Genomic DNA, 22,463 nt, shown 5'->3' with positions numbered 1-22,463 from the left:
ATCTGTCTCTTGGATGTATGATAACTTTAACCACCTGTGAAGAATCTCAGCTCTGTTTTGCTTTCTGCAAAGTGAAAACTTTCCCAGTTGGTGTAAAGGTTAAGGAACTTTCTTTTTTGGGTGAGGTGGATTTTTCAATAAATTTTTTTTTCATTAAGAAATGAATAGAGGGGCATTCCTGGTGGCACAATGGGTTAAGATGCAATCTATGAAGCTCACTGCAGACACTGCAGCACGAATTGGATTCCCAGCCAGACCTCTCTTGACTCGCCTGCTGCTTCCCTCAGCAGTGAATTTCAGTCAATCTGCCTGTTCTGTTCCCCACTCTGTCTCTGGTGAATCCTCTAACCCCCCAAAACTCTGGCCTGCATCCCAGATCTTGTATGTATAAATAAATAAATCTTTTAAAAAAAGAAATGAATATATCCAAGAATATTTCTAATTTATATGTAAGGTGTAAGGAATAACAATACAATGGACACTTATTAACTACCACTCAGTTGAAGGACTAGAATGTGCATATATTTCAAAATGGAAGTTGGTGCAAATATTTGTACTGTCCCATTGGAGATAAAATCGGAAGGTTTTGTAGTGTTATTTCCTAACCTACGTCAGCACCATTTCCACAACTTTCTAACAGCTAAATAAATTAAACAAATAACTCTGGAAAATTGGAATCGTCTTCCCTTTGTGTGCTAAGTGATTTATCTGGGTGGTTTTCAGAGGGTAAGAAGTCACAAGAAGTTCTGAGAGATACACTGTGCCCAAGTATATTATTCAGCAACTAATAATTCAAACTACAGAAAATATATAGCATGGAGGAAGCAAAATGCATCTTTGCTATCTGGTAAGTAGTTGAACATTTATAGTTTAGGGGTAGCTAGTTCAGGGCTGGAAGAAAAGAGATCCTTGTTTTGGTCAATGAAAGGATCAGTGGTCTTTGGAATTCAATGGGGAATTAAAAAGAATTTACCCATCTAAGGAACCCATTTTTTTTAATTTGCTTATTGACTGCTTTAACTATTGTATTTTTAAAATTTTATATATATTTTACATCATTCTTGTACCTCTAAGGTGTAGTCCCCATGGAATCCCCACCACCCATTCACCTGTGTCCCATCAGCATAGTCCCTTGTGCTCTTCCCACCCCTGTTTTGATCCTTAACACCCCTCCTCCTCTGCAGAATATCTCTGATTTAGTTGCCTATAATTTTGATTTTTAATTTATTATGATTGTTTCCCCTCCCCTGATCCCTTACTTGTTTCCTCTACATTCCTCCTATAAGTGAAACCATCTGATATTTTTCTTTTTCTTTTTGGCTTATTTCACTGAGCATAATCCCTTCCAGCTCCATCCATGTTACTGCGAATGGCATGAGTTTATCTGTTTTGATTGCTGACTAGTATTACATTGTGTATATATACCACATCTTCTTGATCGAATCATCTATTTTGGGGCATTTGGGTTGTTTCCATAACTTACCTATTGTAAAAAGTGCTGCAATAAACATAGGGGTGCAGGTGTCCTTTTGAATTAATGTTTTTGTGTCCTTTGGTAGATTCCTAGGAGTGGAATTGCTTGATCATATGGAAGCTCCATTTTTAGTAGTTTCAGGAACCTCACACAGCTTTCCATAGTGGTTGGACCAGCTTGCACTCCCACCAGTTAGAGTTCCTTTTTCTCCACATCTTCACCAACATTTGCTGTTGCTAGTTTTAATATGTGCCATTCTCACTGGTGTAAGGTGTGGTTTTGATTTGCATTTCCCTGATTATAAGAGATGTTGAACAGTTTTTCATATGCCTGTTGACCATTTGCATCTCCTCTTCGTAGGAGTGTCTTTTTCAGTTCTTCCGTCCATTTTTTCACTGGATTGTTTACTTTGTTTTTGTTGAGTCTTGTTATCTCTTTGTAGATCTTTGTGATCAGTCCCTTATCAGTAGTGTTGTGTGCAAATTTTTTCTCCCAATCAGTGGGGTGTCTCTTTATTTTGGTTAATGTCTCTTTTGCTGTACAGAAGCTCCTTAATTTGATGTAGTCCCAGCTGTTCATCTTTTCCTTCACTATCTTTGCTTTAGGTGATGTGTTTTTAAAGATGCAAATAACCCATTTTTAAGATTTCTCAAGTCTCATGTAAGATGGGATTTAAACTGAACAAGACTGTATTCAAAGTGCAAAAGAGGTGGTGGTTGAGGGGACACACACATGCACACACATAGACACTTGTGCCCAGGGGAGGAGACAGGGGAAGGGAGAAGGGAGAGTAGGACTGAGAGTAGGTAGTGATTAAGGCTACCGTCTTGTTTTCTTCTATGTTCTTATAAGGTATTGGGGGCACAAGCTTGTACACACACGACCTAAAAGTCTCCCAGTAACATGCTGCCTTTATAGAATGACAGATGTTTATTCTAAGTGAAAGTAGAAAATTGCTTGGTGTAATATAAGAGGTCAGATCTAAACAGAGATGAACAAGTCCCCACAAGCTCCTGGCAGTCACTGGAAGTCACTGCTTCCCAAAGTCAATTGCCTTTGTGGAGACAGTGCTGGAGACCTTGGCTCCTTCCCTCTGTGCTGAATGTAGGTTGCCAGATAGAATACTGGGTGCAGGATTTTGGACATACACAAAAAAATGACTTCTGGGGTATCTGAAATTCAAACTTAACTTTTGAATTGAATTTGAAATTTTTGTTTTCTAAATTTGGCAAGCCCATGTGTGTAAAACATGCTTGTCCTTGTTTCTCTCCCATTTCCTTTTTAAATTTTGATCAAGTCAAAGTTCTGCTTCTTCCAAGACCTCTTTTGTCTGCTTCAGAAGAGACCATGTTCGGAGATAACCTTCCTCTTCTGGATCCAGAGTGTAACTCTAAGGAGAGAAAGACTGTACCACTCTTATTTCCACCTTCCCCAAACTTATTTTCTCCTAGGCTTGAAGACAACCTTCACATTTCAGAGTTTCTAATGCCTATTAGTTAGGAAAGTCTCTCTTTTAATGTCTTTACACAGTGTAGAGAGTGGAAGGATATCCTCAGTGGAGAGACTGGGATGGATCTCATTGTGTAAGAATTCTCAGGATTAAGAGAGAACGATCATCTTATCTCTAAGTCCTACAATGTCTGGAGGGGATGGCAGAGTCTATTATCAGGAAGAAAACAACCTTACTCATAGACAATCACAAACACACTTGGAGTTCAGAAGATGGGCAAGGCACAAGGCATTTCTCTGCTATCTCCTATCTAATCTTCGTTAGCCTTAGAGGAAATTTACAAAGTCCCCTCCACTTTGTTTGCCCTCCTAGTACTTGAAGCCAGGGAGATCGTTTACCTTTCCTGCCCTGGGACAGCAATAGGGGGTCCTCACCTCATGTAGAGATGAAGATCTAATCTTGGGGCTGGCAAATTACAGATGGTATGCAAATCCTGCTTGCTGTCTGTTTTTCTACAGCTCATAAGCTGAGGATGGGTTTTACATTTTAAAATGGTTAACAAAATCAAAAGAATAATAATCAGTGACATGAGGAAATTACACAAAAAATCAAACTTCGATGTTTATAGTTTTATGGGAACATAGCCAGGCTCATTCTTTTCCAAGCCTAGTGAATGGCTGCTTTTGTGCTGTAAGAGCAAAGTTGAATATTTGCAACAAAGACCATGTGACCACAACTATTTATTCTCTGTCCCTTTAACATAACATTTACAGACCCCTGATTTGAGCAGTAAACTTCTCTTATTAATGGTAGTTTCCCCTCAGAGTGTAACTTTCAAGCGTATCTATTAGCTAGACTACAAGATTCCTTTCCCACTAGGAGTAGCTCATTTAGAACTCTTTTGGATGCCAGGGATTGAAAATTCAGTTTAAAAATGTCTTTTTTGTTGTGTTGAAGCTAGCTGTGGTATGACTGTTGTAGTAGTGAACTCACATTGATATGAAATTTTTCATTTGGATCAGAAATGTGTTAACATCATCACAAAAAATTTTACATGATCGTTGTTTCTCTCCATTTCCTTCTAGTGTGTGAGCTTTATTTTTTGTCTCTTCTCCAGGGTTCCACACAAATGACTATAGTGATTTCAGACCCCCATGCTCATACTTACACTGGTTCCCAACTTTTGTCAATTAATGGCAAACCTAGAAAATGATTTTTCTTTCTCTCTTTTTTTTTTAAAGTATTTTTTTTAAAAAAAGATTTATTTATTTATTTATACAAGCACTGGGTACAGTCAGAAGCGCAGGAGGGTGAGAGGATTCACCAGAGCGGGGAACAGAACAGGCAGACTGACGAAATACACTGCTGAGAGGAGCAGCGGGTGTGGCAGGAGAGGTCTGCGCAACATGTGGGACTCTCACCGGTGTTCAGGGATCGATCTGGCACTGCAGAGGCTGCGGACAGCTTCGCAACCCAGCGCTCAACCACTGAGCCACAAAGGCAGGCCCGAAAATGATTTTTCTATAGCACATGGAGATAAAACAAGAGGCACTTTTGTCTACAACTGACTTAGTAAAAATGAAACTACATGTTTTTATAATTATGATGAGAAAAAGGAAAGTATTAGGGAAGATACTAAATATGAGATTTATATAAACATTACAAGTAAAATCTTCCTGAAAGTTTAAATGAGAAGTTTGATCTTGCTCATGTAAACATAGCATTTAATTTCATATTTAATGTTTGGTATGGTTGCATGCAATTTCTAATCAAGGCTTTAAAATCATGATCTCTTCAATGATAGTCATAAGGCAAAAAATTTGCTTACACAATTAAGCAATAAAACATTTAAAACTTTTACTAAGCAATCATTTTAGCTCAGCTTAATTTATATTTACAAAATTTGTCAGTTTTTTAATTGAAAAATGCATTATTAAAATTTTTAATAATGGTGAGAAGAGAGGTGGGATCTAGGGAAAATAAAAAAAAATCTTATAACAGTAATGAATTTTCAACCCAATCGAACTTTTGAATATCAACTGGGTGCATAGTTTGGGCAATTATTTGCAGGTAACTTGGCTACTACTAAAATGGCACATGTGCCACACATAGGGAGAAATAGTTTGGATATACAGATGTTATAGGACAACCCCAGTGGTTAACCACATTGGGTGCCAAACTGTTATAGGGCAACCCCAACATGAAATGGGTTGGCCTGTGGGTTCTCACCCACGTGCTTCAAAGGGACTTACAATGAGACTCAACTCTAGGCATACACAAAAAGTTCAATAAAGGGCTATTTTAAAAAAGGGGGGAAATGAAGAAAGGAATAATTCAGGGAGAAAAAGAGAGATAAATTGGTGAATGTGTCCTACCAGTTTGACTGAGCTGGGGCCACAATAGCATGTCGAAAACCAGTGAAAAACCAACCCCCCCCAAGATGCACATGTCTGCTTATATACCAAACCTGGCTGTTTTAACTCCACCCTCAGTTCTCAGCAATCCTGCCTTTGGTGGTGGTGACATTATGGGATTTGTAGTCCTTGGTATTTTGGATCTCTTTGTCCTGGTGGGGGAGGTGGGGTCTATACAACCTGTTTGTGGGGCTCATTTAGGACATCCTTCCCCTCCAAAAAAAAGGACAGAGATTTGGGGCTTCTGCCTGGAGTTGTGTCTCTGAGAAGAACCCAGTTTCCATAGCTCTCCCCTGCCCCACTGCCCAGCTGCTTTCTGGGCTGCAAGCTTGGATGCTGCTTTTGTTGGACACCTGGAACATGAATTTCCCCAGTAGCTCCAAGAGCCCTGCCCACTGTGATAGAGGTATGCTTTGCAGAGGGGCCATACTCTGAGCTGGCCACGGCAGCGCACCTTCTTGGCTATCCTCAGCGCATCCTAGCACACAGATGAGACTTCGATGGCACTCACTGAGATTGCTGCCTGCAGAGACCATGTGGACACTGTTGGATCCAGCTCTACTCTGCCCACTTTCTGAGAAGCACTCAATTGAGGTCAGAGGTGACCTGCCACTGGGCTTCGGTTCCACCCTCCCCACCCCCATGCCTTCTTTTCTTGTTACCGCCAAGGCCAAGGGGATCAATATCATGTAGAACATCTATAACCCATTTGGGATCTACTAATGAGCTCTGGCTGGGAAGCTCTGCCTTATCAGACACCACCGCAGTGCTTCCTGAATAACCGAAAAAGGTGATTCAGGAGTAAAATATCTTCCAGAACAGAGTTTAACTCCTATGAACCCAAGTTTTTTTAGAAACAGATTTTCCCAGTTTATTTTTGGGGGTTGTTTCTGTCAGCTATACCATATGTTATGTCCGCTATACACATATATGTATGTGTGTATGTATTTATCTATATATGTATATAGATGTGTGTGTGGGTTTATTAGTGATTGCTCCAGGGACTGCAATATACCTCCTGAACTTGTCACAGTCTACTTTCAATTTATATAATTTTACTTCACATAAATATGAGTCCTACTGCAGTAACCTTCCCCTTACTTCCTTCTATCCTTTGTGTTACTCTATTACATTTTACTTCTTTATCTGTTATAAAGACCACAATACATTGTTATTTTTAAGTCACACAGTTTTTTAAATGGCTTTATTGGGATATAAATTCATATATTAGAAAATTCACCTATAGAAATTATACAAGTTGATAGTTTTTGATATATTAATTAAAATAAAAATTAAAAATTTGTGGCAAGATATATATATATATATATATATATATATATATATATATATATATATAACTAAACTTGCCAGTCTAACTTCTTATGTGTACATTTCAGTGGCATTAGTTGCATTCCTAGGGATGTACAGCCATCTCCACTATCTATGTCTTAAATTTTTCATTGCCCCAAATTAGAAACTCTGAAACTCCTAAAATGTAACTCCCTGTTGCCTCCTCCCTCCCGCCCCTGGTAACTTCTAATCTACTTTCTGTCTCTGTGAATTTGCTTATACTTCTACCTCACCTAATTTGAGTCAAACGATATATTCTTTTTATGTGTGTCTGACTCATTCAATTTAGAATAATGTTTTCAAGTTCCTTCATGCTGTAGTATGCAGGAGAACTTCATTTCCTTTTGAGGATAAATACTAGTCCTTTGTATGGAATGTTTATACAAAGTGTATCTAACACATTTTGTTTGTCCATTCACCTGTTGATGGATTCATTAATTATCTTCCAAGAAAATTAACAAACAAGAAAAAATGCTTCTTATATGCTTATTTATATATTTATTATTTAGGGAACTTTTCCTTTGTTTATGTGTAGCTGAATTTCTCCTTTCATCCTGGAGTGGGTGGGGATGCCTCTGCCCTGGCGGAACTGTGACTCCAAGTGTTCATTTTATCTTTCCTTGGACTAAAAGGACATGAGTGGGTACCACAAGCTGCTTTTATCTTCTCAGAGCCTTTGCTTACACGCTGGCGCAGAGGGTCATTCTTTTATCTGTGGTGTCGCAGTCACTTTCTGTGTTGAAATGGGTGTGGGCGCACAGGCGTCTGCACCCTCCTGAAGTGTCAGCGTAAGTTCCCAGCAGCATGATGATAGGCAGGCCTGAGGACAGAGAGGCACCCCCTGTGGAGGCAAAGAGCCTGGAGGAACCCAGTTATTTTGCAGCAGGATTCTTGTCTCCCTGCTATTTGCCTGCCTATGAGGACTAGTGTTAGTAAGAGAAGAGAACACTGATATCATTTTCTGCTGGCTGATACTTGGAATTCTGTCCCAGGCCTCCGGGTGCCCCTGTGGGATGGTAGCGTGTTCTGTGATAGGTGCTGGTTGCGAGCCCTGTCAGTCATTACCTGCGCGGCTTTCAGAATGGTTATCACTCTTCTTATGGGAATGAACAGTGACTGTGGCTCTCTAGAGGTCAAAAGTCTCTTTTTGTGTAATGCCCGGGTGGAAAGGGGCTGAAATGGAGCTTTCCCTTAGTATTCCTTTATCATCCTGTTGTTCCATATTGAAGTACTATTATCTGGAAGTCATTCTTCTCAGTAATAATTTGGAAGTTGCTTACAAAGGCATCAAGGAGAGGGGACAACTTGCATAGAATCAAAATGGGAGAGAGATTGAATTCCAGATTAAATCTCCAGTCTGTCCCTTGAAACTGAGGTATATAGATGAGAAAGCAAACAGAAACAGTGGGTAAACATGCTGGAATGTACAGTGGGTAATGGATATTGAAGGATGATCTTGTCATGCATGCTAAACAGTTACTTTTATGAGTTTAAATTTAATTAGCATCTGGAAATTAACAAGGCTAGATAGAAGGGCAATGTGTTTTTAAGTGATGGCGATGGATAGGTACTGTTTGGAGCATATAGATAAATGAATATTTAATTTGTAATACATAATGAGCCAGGTGCCTATAAAATAATTTGTTTCTCAAGTTGTTATAGCACAAGACAATAGACCCATCCAAGGTTAGGCAATTACTGTTATTACCATTTCTCTTTGGTTAAATATTAAAATCAGCTTTGTAGATGGAGATTGTTTGGTATTTTCAAGTTAGATAATGTAAAGTTTGTTGTCATAGCCTCTGTTTCTTCTTTTAAGGAATGGGGCATAAAAATAATTTTTGGTCTGATGTCTTCTGTACATATGCCTTAGGGTATATGGCAAAGCTACACCCCTGAAAGAAAGGAAAATGGGCTTCTGTATCTTCTTGCCTAGTAACTTTAAAAAATTTTTTTTAAAGATTTATTTATTCATTTATACAAGCACTGGGTACAGTCAGAAGCGCAGGAGGGTGAGAGAATTCACCAGAGCCAGAGGGGAGAGCAGAGCAGGCAAAAGGACCGAAGTACACTGCTGAGGGGAGCAGCGGAGGGCAGGAGAGATCTGCGCGCCATGTGGGACCCTCGCCCGGGCGGCCGGGGATTGAGCCAGCACTGCAGAGGCTGCGGGCAGCTTCGCAGCCCAGCGCTCAATCACTGCGCCACCGGGGAGGCCCTAAAATTTTTTTAAAGATTGATTTATTTATGCATACAAGGTGCTGACCAGAGGTACAGTGGGGAGAGGATTCACCAGAGACAGAGCGGGGAGCAGAACAGGTGGATCTACTGAAATACACTGCTGAGGGGAGCAGCGGGAGACAGGAAAGGTCTCCTGCACCATGTGGGTCACCTCCCTGGGGGATGGATGGAACTCATGCTGCAGTGACTGGTGAGACTTTAAACCCTGTGCCACCAGGGAGGCCCAAGTAGTAACTGAATATTTAGAACTGCTTTTTGGAGGGGAATCTGACAAATGAACTTTTGCTAAAGGTTAGAGAAAGGGATCGAGTTCACTGTGAAAATGATGTGATTTCTATCTTTCCTTTGGTTATAAACTACATGGATCTTTCTAAAGCATAAGTTGAGGTTACCTTTCACATCCCAAATGGTGCTGAATTGGGGTTGAAGTTGGGGTGTTGCAGCAGGAAAACCACATGGGTTTGGGTTGAAGCCAGAGGGAGTCCCACGAGGAGAGTTTGCTCTGTGGTGGAGGCCAGCTCCTTGCTCTGAGCACAACGTGTGTGTAGGAATGAGCTTAGAGATCAGCAGTGCTGGTATTTTTTTGGTAGACAATCAAAAATTAAGAAGCTCAAAACTTGTATGGGATACTCAAGTAGAAAGTGACTCACGAGCAGGGAGTGCCTATCTGTGGCACCGGTTTGCTGAGTGGAACCTACTTCAAGCATCAGCCTTGCAATTAGCTGCCTTTCTTTCTCTCCAAATTGTGCCCTGTGAGCTGGGGGAAAGTTGCCTTGCCTGAAAGTGGGGACAGGCAGGGCTCTAATGTTTTATTTTTACTGGGAATGAATTTGTGTTTCCATTTTATCATTTTATTTTTCTTGTTTCTTCCCCAGGAAGTGCATTTGGGTACATATGTTTGGGAAAGTGTGGGAAGGCTATGTATTCCATGGAAATCTAGTCACTCCTACAGGTCTCCAGGGCTGGGGAAAGGTACCTGGGAGGCCATCACATGCTGATTCTGTAGCACGGTCCCTCCAGGGAGCTTTGAAAAATTCAGTTTCCGTGCCCTATTCCTGGAAATTATGATTTAGTCATTCAGAGGATCTAGAACTTTCTGTTTCAAGAAAAGCACTCCAGAGGGTTTTGTTGGATAGCTGGGTTTGGGAACCTCTAAATCAGTACAACTCCAGCCTGTAAATGGGAATACCCTTAAATCCTCTCAGTCTGTGGAAAATACATACGCCAGAAGACACATGAAATAGTGAATTTTGGCATTAGAACCATTTTACCAACTTTGGGCTTTCATTGTCTTTTTGATTTTTTAAAAAAGATTTATTTATTTATGCATACAAGAGCTGGGGTGTAGGCCAGAGGTGCAGGGGGTGAGAAGATTCACCAGAGACACAGTGGGGAGCAGAACAGGTGGATTGACTGAAATACTCTGCTAAGGGGAGCAGCAGGTGAGACAGGAGAGGTCTGCTGCGCCATGGGATCACCTCCCTGACTAGGGATTGAACTTGTGCTGCAGAGGCTGCAGACAGCTTCATAGTGCTGATGTTTAATCCCTTGCACCACCAGGGAGGCCCCTTCTTTTTGATCTTTTTAAAGCACAATAGGTAGTTTTTTCTTTACTTTCTGCACTTGGCAATCTTCCATACCACCCAAGTGTTAGGGTGGGAGTAGCTGTGGGACCCAAGCTCTGGGACCTTGTTCTCTAACATGCAATCTGTTTGAATGGGAGGTAAGTGACTCAGGCCAGGCTACGAGTCTCACAGGTAAGATCTTGAAGCTTCCTGTTCTGGTTCCTAACACGTCCCAGAGAGTTGGCAAGCAGGAGGTGGTCAGGTCTCGGTGCTGTAGGATCCACCCTGGAAAAGGAGAAGGCAGGAAGTGACTGGAAACCTGTTTTATAATGTGTTGGACTGTTACAGAACCCTAGAGGTAAAGTATTTAGTAATTTTGTTCTTATTGCTGCTCCCAGAGTCCCACAGTGGAGTAACAGGGACTAGTTTCCAAGGTATGGATGCTTTTTTGCTTGTATATTTTGAAACAGAGTCTCTGGAGGGCTCAGGGCACTCAGAGGGAAGGGCAGGGAGGAGACAACGGCTGCTACTTGGACAGCACCCAGCATAAGAGCTGGGAGATTTACGTGGTGTTTGTGTGTGGTTAAAATCGCCACAGGGAAGCAGTCCAACTCTTCATTGACAACCTTTTGTTTTGAGATAAATTTAAACAGGGCTGTTAAGAGAGTTTTCACGTTTGTACAAGTGCCTTTTATGAACAATAGTTTCCATCCATTTAATAATGACCTTGGCACTTTCATCACAACAGCACAATTCCTGATCTGTCCCTGGCTTTGCAGAGGAGGTCACATTTCCTGTTCTCCTTAATCGCTTTGCCCATCTGGGAAGCACTGGGCTCTCCGGAAGACACCTGTTTTCTCGTCTGTTTTTTTTCCCCCCAAAGCTTGAATCTCTGCCTGGTCCTGATGGTCATGAGTGAGGTGAAGGGGGCCAGAGGGTCAGGTCTATCTGACTTGAGGTACAGAGATCACAAAGTGTCAGGGAGAGACCCCCATCATCTCAGTGCCTGCCTGTGAATTTCCAAGTGAGACTGATCTGTTTCATGTACTTTTTTCATAGAAAAGTTGATTTCTATTCATTTCAACAAAAGGAATTCATTAAAATCTGAATTAGAAGAAAAGGAGTTACAGGAAGAAAAGAAAATCTTAGTTTAGAAAAACTCTATGTATCTTAGGACACAGGCTCCTGTATTTTAAAAGATTATTCTGGTTTGTGTCCCTGAGTATTTCTATTGCTATTTGGGAAAGGGAAGGAAGTTTAAATGAGCAAGGGAGTTGCCAAGAGTTCAATAAAAGTTCCATGCTCGTAGGATCTGAGAATTTCACACTATAAAGGCGGGATAGGGTGGCACAGTGTTATTTATTTATTTTTTGCCTTTTCCTTAGTCCTTGTGTTGTGGCAGGAGTTACTGATAAAATGGCCTCAGGCAACTTCAGTGAGGGGTTTCTAACTAGCAATCTTTCTTGGCATTGACAATTTCCACCTGCAAAACTTCCCACAAGAGTCTAGTGGCCTGCACCTCCCGTTCCTTCAAAAAGGGAAGCTTGTCTGGGACAACACTCTGTACCCCTAATCACAGCCCTCCCTCCCCCAGCCTGCCAGAATCCATTGTAGACTTGGGCATTGCAAAAAATACTAAGTGCAGGCCTGGCGGGTAGCTGAGAGATGGTACAGGAAATACTGAAACAATATAAAACCCAGCCCTTGCCGCCAGTACCATGGTGTCCACATGGGAACTCACAATGAAAAAGTCCATGAGAAAGAATTAAGAATGAAACACTTATTCCAGTAAGAACTGATAAATTCAAACAACTAGGGCCTCCCTGGTGACCTAGGGGTTAAATCTCAGCGCTATCACCACTACAGCCTGAATTCAATCCCTGGCCAGGGACCTAACCCACATATGGTGCAGTAGACCTCTCCTGTCTTGCCCATTGCTCCCCTAAGCAGTGTTTTTCAGTAAATCCAGGTGTTCTGCTGCCCACTGTGTCTCTGGTGAATCCTCTCAACCCCTGCATACCCCAGTTGATCTATACCCGGGTTGGTCTACTACACCCAAGTTCTATACACACACACACACACTCTCTCTCTCTCTCTCTCTCAAACAACAAAAGACCAGGAATGATTGTCTTAGGACTAATCAACAGAGACATTCTGAAAAAGGAAAGCTTAAAAGTGAGTAAAAAGTAATACCACCCAATAACGAGCAGGTGACAACATAAATACAATGAAGCTATTTTTCTAGAACTCAAAACTCATTAAAAAGTTGACTTCATTTGCTAAAGCATTTATGACAGGCTAGTATTATCCTGTTGTGGGCAAGGAAGTGGGGGCTCAGAGGACTGAGTCTTTGTTTCTGGCATGTGCCAGGTAGAAATATACTCAGAACTCAGATGACAGGACGAATCGACCATCTGCCACAGGAGTCTGGAAGTTCACCACCTCCCTCTAGCCTTTCTTAAAGCTTTCTGTGTCTTTACTGCACTAATTACATCACAACACAGTGTTTTTTTTTTGGAAGGGAAAGTGGCTGAGTAATTATTGGGGGTGATGAAACAATATATTTGGATTTAATTTTTACACATAAGAACATGAAAAAGTGATATATGTCCATTGGTTAAGTGATTATTTCTGATATTTGCAATTTTTTAATCTCCTTGGAAATGATAGGAATAAGTATGCATTGTTCTGTATTAAAGGAAGCTGCTTTAATATAGAAAAGTAAAACAAAACAAAAAAGGTCTAGGGGTTTAAAAAAACTTTCTAATTTATTTTGAGGTATTAGATTTTATTTTCACAAAATTAGATATTTTACTAAATACTAGAAAATCTAATGTACAAAAATCAATTATATTGTTACAACTTTTGCATATGTTATACATACTATTTTATGACTTGTTATGATTTCTTTAATCACTTCCCTTCTGGTGGAGCACCTACTTTTTTAAAACTTGTTATTATAAGCAAGTTAGAGTAAATACATTTAGATGAAATGAATTAGAAGTAGAAACAACCTGCCAAAAGATTCTGAAAAATGGACAAAAATCCTTTGTGGGAAATTTTTATTCATTTTAAACCAAATTAATTTTTTGGACTAAATTGTGATCTTAAGTAAGGAATGGAAAGAAAATAACACATTACTTGCACTTACACACAAATAGGTCTTTATAATACTTCTCGCTTTTTTATCTTAGTGGGTATTTAAATCAGGAATGAATTAGTTACAGTAGGAAAGAAGGCATCTTTTTTTATGTTATGCTATGTACGTATTTGAAGGTTTTCCTCTTTTAAAATGGTATTTTTTAAATAGAGGGGTCATTAATTTACAACAGTGTATGATTTTTAAAAAATTTTTTAGACTTTATTTAACAGTGTCTGATTTAAGGGTATGGATTCACCAAGATATCTATTTTAGATGGATAGCCTTACTATAAAGTTGATCAATTAATAGGTGATTTTGCAGATCCTTTAAATAGACTGGAAACATTTTGTGTGTGTGTGTGTGTGTGTGTGTGTAAGTGTATAATCTACTGATGGCCTGACTGGAGATCCCTGGAAATGGTTGCTCCATTTCTTGTTGAGTGTTCAGGTAGAACAATAGGCTAATCTCACTCTCATCATGGAGATTATGAGAACCAAATGCCAAGAATAATCAAATTTTTATTCAGGAAATATTTACAGTGTTTCTGGCACAGTGCTCAGAATGGAGAGTTTCAAAGATATGTCAAGAACCACTTCAAATGCCACTTCTTACATGGCATTGTCTAGAGATCCTCTAGTTTCCCACAGGACATGTCCCCCCTCTTTATAGCACTTGCCACATGATTTCAGAATGATTTGTTCACGGATTTGTCCCATCCAGGAGATGGTGAACTTCCCTAAAGAAGTCCCCAGAAAATGGTTTAATGCTTTATGTTTATTGAATGAAGGATGAGTGAACTGGACATAAAGGATGATCACAACTCTATCATGCAAAGATTGGAGAAAGGAAGGAGCAAGTCCAGTGGAGATCATTTTATGGAGATGAGCTGATGTCTCTAAGATACTCTGAGATTCATTGCCTCTGTCCTGCATTTAGTTTCAGGAATTAGCTATCTACCCTGCTTGTTGACATGCGTTGCAGAATCTTGCAGACTCTAAGATTCAGCAGGAAGCAATCTTCAGTGCAAGTTCTGTAGAGAAGCTAGAGTCATCTTACAAGAGAATTTCCTGAAAAGAGGATTTTTCTGAAATATAATGAGTAGGTAGTTGGGAAATTTGAGTTGGCGACAGGTTCTGCTAGATTTCTGTCTTCTGACTGAATATTTAAAGAGAAATCTTTGTCATCCCCCTTTCTCCAGGTCTTGACCTTTTTTTTTTCCCAGAAGACAAACTAACATTTCTTGTTTCCTCAACCAAACAATTGCAAAAATCATGTAAATAACCCAAATGGTCCATTACATCAAACACTCTGGTTGCAGAGTTGGCAGTTGATATCTGTCCTCTCTTCTACCATAGTAGAAACCTCGACTTTTGGTTTGGCACATTGATGCCCAACTAAAGACTGTTTTTCAGCTTTCTTTCCAGCTGTGGACTTCATGTTAGTTGAGTTCTGGCTAATAACTTAGTGGAAATGGTGAGTGCAACCTCCTGGAGATGTTCTTAAAGGAAAGGGGCTGGGTGTTTTCCTTCTTCTGGGCAGCATGTTGATGTGATCGCTTAACTCCAGCAGCTGTTGTGTGCCATGAAGTAGCCTTGGGAGTCGAAAGCCAGTGGAACAGCAAGATAAGAGCAGCATGAGTTCCTGAGGGTTAGAGTTCTGTTCCAGCTCTGAACAAACCAATCTCTATACTTTTTGAAAATGAGAGGAGATAAACCAATATGTTTAAGCTATAGTTGTTTTGGAGGAATCTGTAATTCACAGCAGAACCCAAATCTAACAAGTACAGCAGCTGAACTAAGGGGACTATTTTGCTGATTTACTTCAACTAGGCAGCCTACAGTCTGCCTCTGAGGACGGTGCCAGAATTTAGCATGTGTGTTCACTGGGCCCAGTGCTTCTCTGGGGAGCCTGTCTGATAGTGCAGTGTGACCTGGAGCCCTGACTGGAAGTGTGTGGCTGAGATTGCAGTGAGGCCTTTGGTCAGGGAAGAACACAGTAAGGGGAGAGAGCATGGGCTTGGGTCAGAAAGACTTGGGTGAAGACACTGAATCTATGATTTGCAATTTGTGGATTTGAACTTAAGTTTCTGAGGTTGTGAGAATTGGCTGTCATACTGTGACAATGTCAGTAACTGATACATACTAGGCATTAAAATGTAGCTGTTATTATTAGAATACATTAAATGTTGATAGGACCCTATAGAGTCAAGGCTCATAAAACTTGCTCTTTTGATTAAGGCATTGATAAATGGTATCTAAATTGAATCCTCCTAGATAGAAATGTAAGAGTTATCAACAAAACCTACTGGTGTAAAAGTTTCTTCTAATAACATAAGTTTTTTTTTTTTTTTGCTAAAAATAGACAAAATGTTGACTTCTTCATTATATAAAAAATTCAAACAAACCTCTTATCACTGCATATGACTTTAAATAACTGTATTAGGCCAGGGTTCTTAATCTCATAACTCAGAACCACTGAGCTTAATTTTAAGAGAAATGAACTTGATACAGGATGTTAGTAGCTCCTGGAATCCCCAAGAAGACCAGGGACCTGACGCTGGGAAGAATCCAGCCAGGAGCAGTGTAGCCAGGAGGTCCAGCCATGTCAGGTGATGGATCCCGTGGAGGGCCCCCTGCAGCCTCCCACCTCTTGCCACCTCTGAGCTGGGCCATGGAGACAGTAACTTTAGCCACTGTTGTCACAGAAGACAGAGATTTGATAACCGCACTGACTTGTCTCCATATCCTTGTGTCATTGCCACCCACCTGTCTCACTTAGGCCTTTAAAGTCTGTAAGGTGCTTGGTCACGTGCAACTCATTGGGTGTGAAGGCGAGGGAAATGGAGTGTCTCAGACTATGGCATAGGAGAGGGTGTCACTTCACTCTCTTATTTCAGGTGACATCTTTTTTTTTTTCAGATTTATTTATTTATGCACACAAGAGCTGGGGTACAGACCAGAGGTGCAAGGGGGTGAGAGGAATCACTAGAGACAGAGTGGGGAACAGAACAGGCAGATTGACTGAAGTACACTGCTGAGGGGAGCAGTGGGTGAATCTGGAGAGGTCTGCTGCGCCTTGTGGGTTTCTCCCTGGCCGGCCGGGGATTGAACTCATGCTGCAGAGGCTGCAGATTGCTTCATAGTGTGGTGCTTAACCCCTTGCACCACTAGGGAGGCCCCAGGTGAGACCTTTCTAAGCATTACCCCCCTTCCTTTCTGCCTCTTGTCCTCCATTTAGAGTCCTTCCTGTGGAGAAATAAGCCAAGAGGAAGCCAACAGCAGGTCTGCAAGCCAGGAGAAGGCCAATAAAACCTGAAGGAATGGAACATGGTGCCTCAAAGAGGAAATTAGAGTAGGAAATAGGGTAAAGGGAGAAGCATTAAGAGACAATTAACCTTCTCTCCACAAGTTGTAAATGATTATTTATGGGATTTTACGCTGCTCTGAGGCCTCAGAGTATGCTGAGCCTGACAGAAGGGGCAGCATAGGTATGGGCCTACGTATGTGATCCCCAAAGTATAAGTTCATAAAGAGTCCTCAAAAGGAAAGTTATGAAAGTAACAATTGGCTTCAATTTCTGTCCTCTCTCCCTTCCCCTCTCCTTCACACCCCCGTTCATTTCACATCTTCCTTCTTTCTCTCTCTTCCTTCACCAGATACACTTTGCACACTTACAAGATACCAGGTGTTGTCCTGGACACTGAGAGCATAAAGATGCTTTGTTTGATTCCACAGTTACCCCATAGTATGAGGGTGCCAGCATAGAGATAAGAACAGATTGCTCTAATGACTCAGAGGTGGGTCATCTAAAGCAGAAATGATTTGGTACAGGGTGGGGCTAGAGGTAGAATCTGAGTGATGAGTGATTGCTGAGGTGACAAAGAGTAGGTGATATTTAGGGGTATAGATGTGGATGAGGGGGTAAAGAATAAGAAGGAGGCTATGGTTTGTACATCTGGTTAGGTGGTGAATACAATAGAAGAAATAGTTTGGGAGAAAAATTATTTGCTTTAGTATTAGACATATTGAATTTACGGTATCAATAAAATACATTTCAGTGCTTATTGGCCATTTCATATTCTGGTTTGGGCAGTCTGTAACAGGTGAATGTCTGATTTAAATGAAAGTCCCTTATGAATAGTATTTATTATTAGGATAATAATAATAATAATATGGTAGCAGAATAAGCATTTCTGTTCCCTTTTGTTCCTTCTAATCCTTACCTCAGATGCAGAGACAGTCTTTACTGCATGAAAAACATCTATGCTGTGAAAGATAATCATTCTTAGGTAGAGATAGGTTTTGATGACTATGAAAACGCAGGCCTGCCCCTGTGGTGGGTTGTAGGGTGTGCACCCCTAGGAAAGAGCTGGCAACAGTCTAGGCAGGGTGGGGTGCTGCCAGCAGGGAGAACAGGGACCCTGACAGAGGCCAGAGGAGGTAGACAAGCAAAGAGAACTGGAGACTGGGCAAAGATGAACGTCGGGGGTGGGTAGGATGGGGGTGGGCAAAGACTGTGTGTGAACTGGAAGGTGACCTGAGGAATGAAGACATGCTTTGTACTATATTCTGGCCTCAGTGATCAACAAGCAGTGAGACTTTATTCTTTCTGGTAACAGTGTACATTGTTGTAGATGTTTTGGTCCTTAAGGCAAGAAAATAACAGATAATATTACTGAACTAATATTCTAAGCACTACATTAGTCACTGTATGTACATTATACTTTGATATTCATATTAACCTTATGGCAAAGGTGTTATTTTCCCCATTATATGGATGAGGAAACTGAGGCCTAGAAAGGTAGCTACCTGAGGGAAAGTAATTAAGAACACTAGAGAGGTGGAACTGGGAGTTCATATATCTTTAACCATTAAGCTCTAAGAAGGTCTTCAGGATAAGGATGGGCTGGGGGGTAGGACAGGGAGAACATATAAAGGGAGAAGAGCAGACATCTGAACAAAGGGACTAGGGAACCAGCAGTCTTCAAAGAATGAGTAGCAAAGAATCCCCAGAGAAGACTGAGGAATAGTCATAAAAGGCAGAGGTAAGTCAGAAAGGAGACTTGTCATGGCAGGTAAGAGAATGTAATTTTGTTAAGGAAGGAATAGTTGACAAGCCAATAAAGCAGATAGTTCAGGTAAGAGAAGCACAGAAACATGTCCATTGAATTCAACAATATGGTGGTTATTGGCATTGGTAACTGTCAAGAAAATCAGATTGGAGCAGGTTGAGGAGAGAATAGGAAAAGAGCAGGTAGAAGCAAAAAGAGCTGCCAATTCCATGTGGAAGTTTGGCTGTGAATGGAGGAAGGTAGGGGCATTGGAGTGGAATATAAAGGTGAGAGACTTATTGTCTCTTAGGATGAAGAAACTTGTGCTAATTAATTACATGCTGATTGAGTAAAGGCGAAGTTGATGGTATAGAGAAAAGGGGAGGCAGGGAGGAGAGAAGAGGAGAGAGAGAGGGGATAGAGGAGAGCAAGGAGAAGCAGTTTTGCTGATAGGTAGGATCCCTCCATTGCTGAGACAGAAACATAAGTTTCCAGATGGCAGAAGAGAAATGTGAGACTTCATGTCTGGGATTTTCTTTCTTTCTTTTTTTTTAAAAAGATTTATTTATACAAGAACTGGGGTACAGGTCAGAGGCACAGGAGGGTGAGAGAATTCACCAGATAGAGCTGGAAGCAGAACAGGCAGACGACCGAAGACACTGTTGAGGGGAGCAGCGGGTGAGACTGGAGAGGTCTGCTGCCCCATGTGGGAATCTCCCTGGCTGGCTGGGAATTGAACCTGCGCTGCAGAGGCTGTGGACAGCTTCACAGCGCAGTGCTCAACCTGCTGTGCCACCGGGGAGGCCCTGGGATTTTCTAATTGGTCTGTACAGAAGAGGCAAAGTCATCTGTTAAGAGATGTGGGAGGTGTGATTGGGGTGAGTTGAGGACAAGGTGAAAGTTTGCTGGAAGAGGTTGGAGATGGTGGATTTTTGTAGTGGCTCAGATGCGAGACTAATCTCCAATCATTAGATAGTTAGGTAATTCCAAAGCTTCACTACCATACAGAACACAGAAGGAATGATTGCTAAAAATGAACCTGAATTTTTTTAAAGGAAAAAAAAAGTCTTCACTAATTCTTAAGGACACACCCATGGAGGTTATAGTCAAAGTTACTAATACTTAAAAAAAAAAAACAAAAAAACTGGCATCAGTTTTTCCCTATCAGAATTTTATATTGACTTAATTCCTTTACACTGATTAATTTTCTCTTAGCTATATTTCTTTTGATCAAGTTTCTTTCTACCAAATTAACTTTTGGTTAAGTCACTGGGAATTGAGTTTTATAGGACTAGATGCAAAGTTTGGACACAAAAAACAAGGGAGATTCTTGGCCAATCTATATCTCTTCCTCAGATTTCATTTTTCAAGCCATGGCACTTTCCTTTTGGTATGAGATATTTTGATAGAGAAATGGAAACTTCATACAGCTTTTATTTAGAATCATAAGGGCTACCATAGGCACCCAGGTAGCTCAGAGTCAATAGCATAACACAATTGTTGGTTATTCAGTGGGTCTAATTTCTAGAAATATCTTGCAATTTCCAAACTCAGTGCGAGAAATACTATTGTAAATAAAATTTCTACCTTATAAAATTTGAACAGTAAATAAATATACCAGCAAATAAGAGTATACAAAAACTCATTTGTAAATGATACTACATAATATACCAAATTTTAGTAAATATTGGAGGCTTCTAAAATAGCAATTAAAAAATTGGAGTCTATTATTTTTTGAAATTCAGTTTATGTGATAGGTAGCTAAAGTAATACTGTAACAAGCATGTAAAACCAGCATGTATAAAGTTTTCTATTTATATGCTTGTTTATATATAACAGTGTTACATGAACACAATTAGCTTAGAATTTACTTCCTCTTTTCCTTCCCCAAACTGGCAGAAAAACCGTAAGAAATAGAAATCAAATACAAAAACATAATTCTTGCATAAATGGGCAAAAGAGCTCAGTCCCTAGTTCACGTTGCCACCAAGGAATGTGCACAAATTCCAAAATAAAATCCAGGACTTTGCAGATGGGGGAGCCTTTCTTAGGGGGTTTCCCACCCATAAGCAAGGTTTGGTTCTTGTCAGCCTCTACCCTAGTTCAGACTGAAAGTCTTTCCTTTGAGACCTCCAGTCCTTGATTGCAACAAAATCTAAATAAGTCAAAGAAAAAATCTTTTTTACTTCTCCACTGCTTCCACTCCAGATGCTTGAGTTGTCTGTTGGTCTGTTTTTCTCTAAAATCAGAGGCATTTGTCCTTGGCTGGAGAGATCCAGAAACCCCATTGTGTGTACCATTTCACAATGCTGAACGTGCAGGAGGACTTCAGCAGGGGTCTAGGGCGGGCTGGGGGGGCAGTGCAGAAGGGCTCCGAAGTGATGGAGCCGCCTGATGGTCCCAGGAATCGAGGGAAGTTTGATCCTCAAGTCCTTCCACAGACCCTGGAGTTTTTCTCTTTCACAAATTTGTGTCCGTCAGAGAAACTCCTTTGGCACTTGAAATGGAAGCAGGATGTGCACTTTCCATCACTGCTTAACATTTGTGTAAAGGTTTTAGAATGGAAATTTCCTTTTCGTGCCTGTGTATTTTTTTATTGACAGGATCTGTTTTAAGCATTCCAAAATAAGTTTTATTTTAAAATCAACAAATGTGTGACAATTATAGCCTTTATGTCCATATTTAATACCTGCAGAATTCAGATAAATTTTCTTAGTAGCAGTTCTTATTTAAACTTCTTATCACTCTGACCTGATTAGTTCCTACTTTGCTTTTTGGCAATTTCTGTCTTGTCCATCCTATCCAGGGACTTCTATCTGAAGGCCACACTTTTCTGTGTAAATTTCCATAATGTCTTATTTATTATAGTTCATTACCATAGACTTTCCCTCTAATATTTGCTATTCTTTGCGCATCTGTGCCAGCCAAATAGCAGTTGTGTTGTTAATAAGAGCAGCATGAGATTAAATGTAGTGGATGCCACTGATCTTAGGCCTCTTTCATGGTGAAGCTAACTCTTGCAAAGCCAAGCGGGCCTCAGCTGAACATTGTACATCACGACTGTAAGGAAGCTTTTGAATTATGTTTCCCCTTGGCAAGGGTGAGAAGTCAGAGTAGGATTGATAGCAGATTCTCTACCTTTATTTTTTTTCTACATTGAATGTGAATAAGTCATCAATAGCAAGCGAGGCTCTTTGTTGCAAAAATTCTGCAAGGTAATTCTACCATTCGAGAGTCTTTAAAGTTTCCCCTCTCATTATCTAGTCAATATTTGATAACCAGTTATAGGACAAACCCAACATTCAACAATTATAAAAAATATTATGTGCCAAGAAACCAAGACAAACAAGATAAAGTACTTCCTTATCTTACTTTCTTAGGGGAACTAATAATTTGTTGGAGCCCATATATTTATTTTAAGCACCATAGTTGTGTTAATTTGGCCTAAGTAGTCTCCCAAGTTTTTAGAAAGGCTGGTGTTTCAGTAGGTTTGGTTTAGAAGCATAGTTTAGACTTTGTTGGACAATATGGAAAATTACGTTTGAATATTGGTCAGGTCTCTTCATCCAATAATAAACTTAATAATATTCTATTTGCTTAAAATATAGTAAGCATTAGGTGGGTAGAGCCAGATTTCAGGGTATAGGGATATACATATCTTTCTAGTCTATAATAAATCCTCATTCTCTGGTTACTGATCTGCTGCTTCCCCAACCATTTGGGTCCTGGTGGCAACCACATTTTGCTCTGGCGCCCTGATCACTGTTGATTGGACCAGAG

This window comes from Talpa europaea (genome assembly GCF_964194135.1).
Source record: "Talpa europaea genome assembly, chromosome: 8".
NCBI lineage: Eukaryota > Metazoa > Chordata > Mammalia > Eulipotyphla > Talpidae > Talpa > Talpa europaea.
This window is presented reverse-complemented; position numbering follows the sequence as displayed.